A 12,113-nucleotide genomic window follows, 5' to 3' on the forward strand; every position below is an offset into this window, starting at 1 on the left:
ACCCTAATGTTCCTTTCTTAGTTTTTATTGATGTGGAAGTGGGCATTATTAAAACAGAAACTGGCTCAGTCATGATTGGTACAATTCCTATGTTTTGATAGGTCTCAAAACTTCTGTTGCTCACTTGCATCCAAGTCCTGAACGCAACATCTATTAATTACAGCAGGCACCTGCAACTGAGTCAGCTAATGCCTGTGAGATCCTCCAGTTTGGGAAGGCCAGAGTTGTACTTGACCTTCTTGTTCTCCCAACTTCAGGAAGTTTGACGTGCACCAAAGCTGGGAGTTAGTGTACAGTATACCTTCTATATGCTACCTCTTGAGATGACCTATGAACCATCATAACATGGAAATAATTCAATGACCAAACACGTACCTAAATCCATGCTCTGGTGTGTATGGGGGGGGGGGGGGGGGGAGTGGCAGAGGGTACATCGTATTGTAAAAGTTATTAGGGCCTCTTCCCTTTCTGTAGAGAAAAACGAGTGTGTTAGTGCCTCTATATGCAAGACGTTGTACTACATTCCTAGAGTCGTCATTTAAAGCCCGTTCTTGAAATTAAAATTATATATTAATACCTTTAGCTGCTGACGGGCGTTGATATATATCAACGGGGACAGGTGAAAATGTGTGCCCCGACCAGGACTCAAACCCAATATCTGCTGCTTACATGGCAGATGATCTATCCATCTGAGTCACTGAGGACACAGAGGATAGTGCGACTGCAGGGACTATCTTGCGCCCGCCTCCTGCGAGACCCACATTCTCACCATATATGTCCACACACTACATTCGTAGTGTCCCTACCCAACACACTCATTACTCGTGGAAGACATTCGTACCAAGTCCTGTAAGAGTTCGGGTAATATGTGTGCAACCGCACAGAAGGAGGAGGTCATGGCCGGTATTGCCAGAACGTGTCCAAAAGAACGGACAGAATATCCATATAAATAAATAGTTCTGGCAGTACTGGCCATGACCTCCTTCTTCTGTGCGGATGCACACATATTACGCAAACTCATACTTGACTTGGTAAGAATGTCTTCCATGAGTAACGAGTGTGTTGAGTAGGGACACTCCAAATGTAGTATGTGGAAATATAAGGTGAGAATGTGGCTCTTGCGGGAGACGTGTGTGAGATACTCCCTGCAGTCGCACTATCCTCTGTGCCCTCGGTGGCTTAGATGGATAGAGTGTCTGCCATGTAAGCAGGAGATCCCGGGTTCGAGTCCTGGTCGGGGCACAGTTTTTCACCTGTTGATATATATAAATGCCCGTCAGCAGCTGAAGGTATTAATATATAATTCTAATTTTGCTCTAGACGGCTGCAGGTCATCAATGATGTCTGTTCTTTTGGGCATGTCCGAAAGAACAGACACCATATCCATATAAGTATATGGTTCTTGAAATTGTGTAAGTTGCCTTTCTTTAGATAATTTCTTTCTATCTTAAAGTGTCTGCCAGTTCAGTTTCTTCAGCACCTCTGTGACATTGTCTCTCAGGTCAAACAAACCTGTGACAAATTGTGCTGCCCTCCTCTGTATATGTTCAGTATCCCCTGTTAGTTCTTTGTCTGCGAAGTCAAGTAATAGGCAGCACAAGTGGCAAGGTGTCAACATATGTCCCTGGGCTACACCTGAAGTTACTTCTACATCTGTCAGTGATTCTCCATCCGAAGTAACATACTTCATGATCCCTACCTAACTTCTGCCTGATTAAAACAAAGGCATAAACAAAAGTCCATGGTGAGGAGGTATGTAGTAAAGACAATGAATACATTTTACAATAACACAGAGATGAAAAATTTTTTCCTAGTAAAATTTTAATGGGAGTAATGATAACTCCATTTCCGTAGTGGAAATTTATTTTCCACATCTTCACCATTGTTTTCAAAAAGTTGATCGCCTTTGGGCAGATTCCTTAGATTTTGAGATTCCTGAGCTGGTTTTAAGTTAAGGAATTTCTTGTCTCTGTTGACGAATTGTGATAAGTGACACTCCTCCCTACTATAACTGTTATTTAAAATATTAACTTTAGATTCCTGCCCTCCTCTTGCTTTAGCAAATAACACATTTTCATAGTTGATATGATTTTTGTATGATTTAGTATTTTCTTGTTACTGAAAAAGCTACACAAATTTTATTACTTAAACAGTTTACTAATTAAGAAATTGTTTTATATTCAGATTCTTATTTAATTTTTGTTTTATTTGACCATTTAATTCATTCTGCGTACTGTCATAGTCATCAGTGCCGCAGATTGCTTGTTATTCAATTTGTGCACCAATCTTATGAGCTTCTTATTTATAAACAGTTGGCAGCTGTCTACTTCATTTTCTACAACTACCTTACTCTTATAGTATTGAAAGTAGTTATTACACAGAGACGACTTCTAGAAATTGATTTTGTTATTAATCCTGTGTGTTTACTTAATAAATGTTTGAAATTTGTTTAGAATAACATTTTCATTATGTCAGTTTTACAATAACCATTTATACATGACTCAAGTTGATATACGAAAAAGTCTAGCACATTCCACAGAATACATGTACTGCTCTGCAAATGTGAAAGACAAAGATCACTACAATATGTGCAATAAGAGAGGTTATGTCCAGGAGAAATTATACATGTTCTAGATGAAGCTATTAGTTTGTGTTTTATACATGTTATATATTGCATTGTTACTTAATGCTGTAAACTGGCGGAATGTCATTGTTTTTTAATTGTTGACATTGGTGCCATAGCAAATGGCTCTCACTGTGTGAAGTAGAGATATGTTAATTGTATTTTTGTATTTGTGACTTGTTTTACCACTGACAGTTACCATAAAATACAGAAAAATAAGCAGATGTGCTTTCCAAAAGACAATTTGCCAAAATATATGCCATTTCACTGTTATGAAAATGTTGTATGTTTGACAATAAATTGTTTGTAATTCTTAATGTATTGAATGATTGGTTTTATTTTTTGAGGTAGCCTGGTCCACAGAAGAATCTGGCAATGTTGTTCGTGTGGTAAACAGTTTGGTCTATTACCTGATGTTCCTAGTGACAGTTGTGCCATGTTTGGCAGAGCATCAGAACTGTGAAACCATCGTTATCAATGGTGTTATTACTCAGATACACATTTTTATTACTTTTGTGGGATGAGCTGCTGAAAGAGTTCAGAGTCCATTTCGAATCCAGTGTAGTCTGTCTAATCTCTGTTGAGCCCATGTACAAAGTTATGCTGCAAATGGAAATGAATAAATTAAAGAACATATGAGGCATGTTCATAAAGCAAGTAATGAGACTGTGAGAGACTGAGGTTTTTTGTTTTTAGTGGGTTGACAACACTGAGTGAGGGCTAGAGGGGGATTCCCTGACCGGAGTGAGCATTGCAGGAACCACAGAAGTATGTAAACTCACATTGTTGCGCCCAGTTCCTCGAAAGATGTTGATAGGATATCCCGCCAAGTGCAAGCCACGTGCTGTGATCTACTTCCTCCTCGCGACAGGAATAACACCTACCAAAATTTTTTCATGAATCAAAATGGTTTACGGCAAAGGCATTACGAACAGAATGAGTGTAGTTAAGTAGTGTAGGGAGTTCAGTGGAGGCAGAACAAATGATCTTGAACAGAAGGGTGAGAAACCTTCCATTTGGACTGATAAGTTAATGCAAAAAATCAAGGAAACTGTTTGTGAAGACTGCCGAATGACAGTGGATGAAATTTCTGCAATGGTTTGACAACACTCCAGAACACTCTTATATGAGACACTCGCCGAAATGCTATGATACCGCAAACTGTGCACAAGATGGGGTCCCAAAACAGCTGACAAAAGCAGCGTGAGAAAAATTAGGCCAGTAGCACCTACGAGACTCTTGAGCAACTTGAACTGGAAGATGAGGATTTTGTGATCTCTATTGTAATAGGGGATGAAAGGTAGGTGGCTCATTACACACCTGAGACAAAGATTGTCGTCACAATGATGTTACGCCAATTCCCCATCTGACAAAAAATTAAAAACCACAATTTTTGGGTAAAAAAGAACCATGACCTTAGTGTTTTAGGACTGAAAGGGCATCATTTTGGGCGAATACCTCCCTCGGAGGAAACCATAAGTGCACAATGATTATTGTGTGACCCTAAAAAAACTCAAGAGAAGCATTGAAGGGAACAAAAAGGAGGGGAATGCTGACAGTATTAGCCAGCAAGGCAGTCTTGGACTCATTTTTTGTGATGCTTTGAACCACTCCCTGTATTTCCCTGCTTTGGCAGCTTCGCATTATTGTCTTTACGTCTTCCTGAAGGCTCGCATGAGTGTAATTAAATTTTCAGTCAATGAGCAGATGCATAAAGAGGTTCTGAAGCTTGGGTTGGAGTTTATTGGAGATTTCTTTAAGGCGGGCATAAAGATGCTTGTGCCACAGCTCACCACATTCATTCAACGGGATGGTACTTATGTTGAAAAATAGTAGAAAAAAATGTATCATACTTATCCTGTATCTTTTTTTCAAATACACTCTTTCAAAAAAAGTATATAATGTATTATACTTGCTTTCTGTACATGCATTACATGCAAAAAGTTGTCCAGATATAAATTTTATGCAACAACTCTGACAGAATTGAGATAAGTATCCACTCAACAAATTGATTCAGCTGTACATTATCATTCATTACTTTTGTTTCTTTATGATCTACACTGGCGGTATCTTACAATCAAATCATCTGCAGTGACATGCCAAAGTACAAATTTTTATAAATTAAAGAATGGTAATGGGCCACATTGTATCGGGAAAATGTGTTTTGGTAATAAGAGGTGCTATCCAAAATTTTCTGGACTGGTGCTGCCATCTGTTGAAAACCTTACCTTTGGACTAATGGTCACCATCACCCTCGAAGTAGTTCCCATCCGCACGTACACATTGGTCCCAGTGCTTCTGCCACTGGTCAGACGTTTTCTGGAAGTCCTGTTCTTTGAGGGTGTTTATCACCACCAGCAATGCTTCTCGAATCCTCTGTAAAGTGCCAAACCGACGGCCTTTCAACTTGAGTTTCAGTTTTGGGAATAGTGTGAAGTCGCAAGGTGCCAAACTGGCGAGTACAGTGGGTGGGGTACAACCGCCATGTTGTTTTATGCCAGAAAGGTCCTGGTGAGCAAGGATGTGCGACAGGGCGCGTTGTCGTGATGCAGTAGCCAGTTCCCTTGACGCCAAAGTTTGGGCCGTCGTCACCGCACGTTTTCACAGAGCTGTCACAAAACTTCACAGTAGTAAGCGGAATTCATTTTGGTTGGATGGGACGAATTCTTTGTGCACAATCCCCTCGGTATCAAAGAAAACGATGATCATGCTCTTCACTTTGCTCTTCTACTGTCTCGCTATTTTGGGTCTTGGAGAGCCCGGGCTCTTCCGCTGGGATGATTGTTGCTTTGTCTCTGGGTCATAACCGTAAATTGCAAGGGTCTCCGTAGAACTGTTCCCGAGATTCGCACAGAATTTGATACACATGCGCTGTTCTGTTCGCGGATCCATTGTAAAATCGCCACACGCTAAACACAGAGTATTACGGAAATCACTGTGGACACGCAACACGTCCTCCCAGCTGAATGCCACCCCGCACACTGACTCATCAGATGTGCAGCTCTCTCCACCTAGCGGTACAAAGATCCACTACTCCTGCTTTCCAGATGGCAGCACCAATCTCGAAAATTTTGGATTCCACCTCATAGATGAAATGTGAAAAAGGAGGATTTCCTTTTCCTGCCATATATCAAGATTATCAGAAACTATGCTAGTGGAACAACTGCTTCTGGGAAAATAAAGCCAAAAAACTAGGTCAAAGAGTTTCGAGGTCATTGAGAAGAGTTAAATATGACAACTCAACATATTCTAAAAAGCGAAAATGGCAATTAAGCAAAAACATTCAAATGATAACAAATACAGCATAACTGATGATGAAAAGGCAGCCAGGTTTACCAGAATGAAAAAAGTTTTGAAAGGAGTAAAGGAAGCTGAAAAGCCAAATCCTGTACAAATGTGTATATGGACGGACTCAAATACTCCAATGTGGGTATAAACTATACACTGAGGTTACAAGTCACATGATGGCAATATGCACATATATAGGTAGTGCTAGTATCGCGTACACAAGGTATAAAAGAGCAGTGATTGGCGGAGCTGTCATTTGTACTCTGATGATTCATGTGAAAAGGTTTCTGATGTGATTATGGCCATACGACGGGAATTAACAGACTTTGGATGCGGAACAGTAGATGGAGCTAGAAACATGGGACAGTCCATTTCAGGGAAATCAGTATTCCAAGAACCACAGTGAAGAGTGTACCAAGAAAACCACATTTCGGACGTCATTACCTCTCTCCGTGGACAATCTAGTGGCTGACTGCCTTCACTTAATGACTGGAAGCAGCAGCATTTGTGTAGAGTTGTCAGGGCTAAAAGACAAGCAACACTACGTGAAATAACCACAGAAGTCAATGTGGGAGGTATGACAAATGTATCTGTCAGGTCAATGTTCTGAAATTTGCCATTAATAGGCTATGGCAGCAGCCGATCACCACAATTGCCTTTGTTAACGGCATGACATCACCCGCAATGCCTCTCCCGGGCATGTGACAGTATCACTTGAAGCCCGGATGACAGGAAAACTGTGGCCGTGTCAGGTGAGTCCTGATTTCAATTGGTAAGAGCTGAAAGTAGGGTCATGGACTCCGTTTGTCAACAAGGTATTGTGCAAGCTGGTGTTGGCTCCAAAATGGTGTGGGCTTTGTTTACATGGAATGGATTGGGTTATCTGGTCCAACTGAACTGGTCAGTGATTGTAAATGGTTATGTTTGGCTATCTGGAGACTATTGGCAGCCAATCATGAACTTCGTATTCCCAAACAATGATGGAATTTTTATGGATCATAATGCGCCATATCATTGAGCCATAGCTGTTTGCGATTGGGTCAAAGAACATTTTGGACAATTTAAGTGAATGATTTGGCCACCCGAATTACCTGACTTGAATCCTATTGAACATTATGGGACGTAAGAGGTCAGTTCGTGCACAATATCCTGCACTGGCAACAGTTTCCCAGTTATGTACAACTGTGTCGCAGTATTTCTTTTTCTGCTGGCCTACGCCAGATAAAGGGAAGTCTGACACAATATTAGAAGGTCTCTCTCTCTCTCTCTCTCTCTCTCTCTCTCTCTCTCCCCCCCCCCCTCTCCCCCTCTCTTCCCCCCCCCCCCCCCTCTCACACACACAGACACACACACACACACACACACACACACACACACACACACACACACACACACACACGGTCAACAGATGCATGCACGTATGCATACACAACTCACGCACAGATGGGGACTTGTGTCCGTCCACTAAGGCTCGATTCGTCTGGTTTGAGTAGTGGGGTACAAAAGAGGTGTGAAGGGTGGGAGGAGGTACATAATGGGGATGAGGGAAGGTCCTGTTGTGGTGCATGTGGGAGTGCAGCCACTTAGCTGAGACAGCACGATGTGCTACCTCATCCCTGCGCATTCCCATCTGCACAACAACAGGACCTTTCTTCATCCCTCCCTCCCCTTCCCCCCCCCCCCCCCCCATTATGTCAACCCCTTCCCTTGACACCTCTTCTGTGTGCCTACTACCCATACCACCCAAGATAGCATCTCAGCTGAGTCAGCCCTCAGTGCCCCGACACATTACTTGTGTGTGTGTGTGTGTGTGTGTGTGTGTGTGTGTGTGTGTGTGTGTGTGTGTGTGTGTATGAGAGAGAGAGACAGAGAGAGATGACTTTGTTTAATAATATCCTACAGTCCACTTTTAAATGTGTCTGTGTGTGGTCCAATAGTTCCTTAATATGGTGAGCAGCAATTGATCCCAATTCATATTTTTGATATGTTGTCAGCATGCCTGTGTAGGATGTGTGTTCAGTTTGTGAGGGTAATAATTTTTTGTTTTGGTGGTAGTGGAAGACACCCTTCCCTGCCCACCTACCGCCCTCCATCACTGCTGCATACACCCACATATATGTGTGTTTTCCCACTGCATTTTATATTCCCTCAAGTTTCATAGAAATACTTCATACTAAATCAGAGATAAAGTTAGTCTGCTTTGGCTTCAAACTCCACACACCCCATTAAAGATCATGATGTGGTTCATTGCCAAAGTGTGGTTTTTGCTGATTCTTCCAGATTTATCTAGGCAAATGACAGTCTGATTCTCATTTATACCTTATGTAGCGGTTGAGCATGGTGCAATTGCTATGCAAGTTGGGATAGCATTCTTCCCGTTCCATTTGCAAATGGAATGAGTGAAAAATGACTGTCTATATGCCTGTGTACAAACCCTAATTTCTTTTATCTCATCTGCTTGTGCAAGAACGAGCAGCACTAGTCTTCTATTTGCAATCTTCTTTATACAGGAAGTTCAGTAGTTCCCATTACAAACTTATAGGACTTGTAGAGGAACCCAAGTCCAGATATGTAACGTTACCATTCTATGATGGTTTCAGTTCAGATGTTTAACTCTTTTACTTCTGCTTGAGGAATTCAATTAGGCATGACACAGAACAATTACTATGTAACAATCCAAAAGGAAACATAACAAAACATTCATTTATCACTTAAGCATGTTTGTTTGCATTAACACTTAAACAATGTGTGTTTACAGCAAAACAAAAAAGAACCCAGCACAGTGTTCACACAGAACAGTGCTGATGCATTACTGCAGCACCTCGATGTGGCGACCTCCAACGTTGTTACACACATTGTACCCACAAAGCATGTTCTGGTACACACACTCCATCCCACCTGGCTTCTCTTCAATTTCTAGTGCAGCAGATGTGGACACGTTACACATCTGAACTGAAACCATCATAGAACAACAATGGTCCTGTCCAAATACTCACTCCATGGAAAATCCATGATGGAAAGTAACAGTATTATGAAAAGGAAACTTGCCACTCACCATCTAGCAGAGATGCGGAGTAACAGATAGGCACAACAAAAAGACTGTCACAAATAAAGCTTCTGGCCCGTAAGGCCTCCATAAAATATAGACGACACACACACTCTCTCACGTGTGTGCGCGTGTATGTATGCATGTGCGTGTGTGTGTCTGTCATCTATTTTTGCTGAAGGCCTTACGGGCCGAAAGCTTTATTTGTGACAGTCTTTATGTTGTGCCTATCTGCGACTCAGCACCTCCGCTATATGGTGAGTGGCAACTTCCCGTTTCATGATAATGTTATATACTCACTACCCTCTACAAGACCTAGAAATTTGTAATGGGAATTTTTGAACACCCTATAGGTGAGCTACACTTTCCCAAAATTCTCCCAATAAATGGAAGATGACCATTCACCTTCCCAACTACTGGCATTCCATGTTAATTTCATTTGATATTGCTATGGCACGGTATGTCTAGGTATTTACTTGATGTGACTGTGTTGAGCAGAACACTACAAATACTGTATTCAGATGTTTCAGGCTTGTTTTTGTTACTCATCTGCATTAACTTGCATTTTTTTTCACAGTTAGAGCCAGCTGCCATTCATCATGCCAACTAGAATCAACTAAGTCATCTTATGTCCTCTTACTGAATGATAACACCTTCCTGTACACCACAGCATCATCAGAAAACAACTGCAGACTGCTGTTTACCCTGTTCGCCAGATCGTTTATGTACACAGATAACAAGAACAGTCCTGCCACACTTCCCTGGGGCACTCCTGATGATAGCCTCATCTCTGATGAACACTTGTCATCATGGACGGTGTGTGAGTTTCTATTGCTTAAGAATACTTTGAGCCACTCAGGGCATATCTGGGAACCTATTCTGTATGCGCAGCTGAGTGACACAATGCTTTGTTGACATTTTGTTACTGTAGATTTACTTTGTGTTGATGTAAGGTGTCGGGTGGTGTGCAAGTTGGCTGTGTTGTTAGTCGTGTGCCTTCAGAAAGGTAAGTGCATCACTGTGTCCTGAAATTCCTTGGTATCACAGTATTCTGTCCACACTGCAATGCTCAGAAACACAACATGTAAACATTTAAACTGCGAGTACACAAGAATGAAGGCAACATAATTGATAGGTGAATGGTGTCTAAACCATGATGATTGCTGAATTGTGGATGATAAGTTACTCATCATTAATGCAGCCTGCAACTCGTACAAGAACATGTGTAGAAGGGACATCTAAAGGACACGAAGAGGAAATTACTGAAAGGAAAGAGCTAGAAGATGAACACGAGCTAGGACATAAGATGTCGTGAGAAGAAACTGACGGCACACTGAGAGATCCGAGTCTCAAAGATACACCTGGAGTTGGTAACATTCGATTCTTGGAATCCTGTTGGTATGAAAGATATTTACAAAAAGGAAGAATACTCTGTCTTCAAGAACAACACAATAATTCCAATAGAAAAGAAGGCAGATATTGACAGGTGTGAGTATTACTGAACCATCAGTTTAAGACATGATTGCAAAACAATGACAAGAATTATTTATCTAAAAACAAAGATGATGTGACTTACCAAATGAAAGTGCTGGCAGGTCAATAGACACACAAAGAAACACAATCATACACACAAAATTCAAGCTTTCGCAACAAACGGTTGCTTCATCAGGAAAGAGGGAAGGAGAGGGAGAGACGAAAGGATGTGGGTTTTAAGGGAGAGGGTAAGGAGTCATTCCAATCCCGGGAGCGGAAAGACTTACCTTAGGGGGAAAAAAGGACAGGTATACACTCGCACACACACACATATCCATCCGCACACACACAGACACAAGCAGACATTTGTAAAGGAAAAGAGTTTGGGCAGAGATGTCAGTCGAGGCGGAAGTACAGAGGCAAAGATGTTGTTGAAAGACAGGTGAGGTATGAGCGGCGGCAAATTGAAATTAGCGGAGATTGAGGCCTGGCGGATAACGAGAAGAGAGGATATACTGAAGGACAAGTTCCCATCTCCGGAGTTCTGACAGGTTGGTGTTAGTGGAAAGTATCCAGATAACCCGGACGGTGTAACACTGTGCCAAGATGTGCTGGCCATGCACCAAGGCATGTTTAGCCACAGGGTGATCCTCATTACCAAGTTGGTGCCTGTCAGAACTCCGGAGATGGGAACTTGCCCTTCAGTATATCCTCTCTTCTCGTTATCCGCCACGCCTCAGTCTCCACTAATTTCAATTTGCAGCCGCTCATACCTCACCTGTCTTTCAACAACATCTTTGCCTCTGTACTTCCGCCTCGACTGACATCTCTGCCCAAACTCTTTGCCTTTACAAATGTCTGCTTGTGTCTGTGTATGTGCGGATGGATATGTGTGTGTGTGTGTGCGCGCGAGTGTATACCTGTCCTTTTTTCCCCCTAAGGTAAGTCTTTCCGCTTCCAGGATTGGAATGACTCCTTACCCTCTCCCTTAAAACCCACATCCTTTCGTCTTTCGCTCTTCTTCCCTCTTTCCTGATGAAGCAACCGTTTGTTGCAAAAGCTTGAATTTTGTGTGTATGATTGTGTTTGTTTGTGTGCCTATCGACCTGCCAGCACTTTCGTTTGGTAAGTCACATCATCTTTGTTTTTAGATATATTTTTCCCACGTGGAATGTTTCCCTCTATTACATACAAGAATTATTTACATACATATGCCATGACTGGTAAAAGCCAATGTGTGGGAAGACCAATTTGGGTGCTGGAGAAATGCAGGAATACACGAGGTAGTGCTGACCTTATAACTAATCTTAAAAGACAAACCTACATTTATTTTGAAAAAAGATACACTGCTGCTCACTGTACGGATGACACATTGAGTTGCAGACAGGGATGATGAAAATTGTGAAGTTATCAGAAATAAAATGTAAGAAGTGAAAGTTAATCTACTGTTAGTACTGAAACAATACAGCAGATATACGAGTTGAAGGGAGTGAGACAGGTCTATAGTCTATCTCCGAGTGGTTAAATCTTTATATAGAGCAAGCAACAGATGAAATCAAGGATATTTTTGCAAAATAAATTAAAGTTCATGGGGAAAAATAATAATTTTTAGTTTTGTTGATAATATTCTAATTATGGTAGAAATGGCAAAGGACTTGGAGGATTAGTTAAATGGAATGGAAA

The sequence above is a fragment of the Schistocerca americana genome, chromosome 10 (genome assembly GCF_021461395.2).
Source record: "Schistocerca americana isolate TAMUIC-IGC-003095 chromosome 10, iqSchAmer2.1, whole genome shotgun sequence".
Classification (NCBI taxonomy): Eukaryota; Metazoa; Arthropoda; class Insecta; order Orthoptera; family Acrididae; genus Schistocerca; species Schistocerca americana.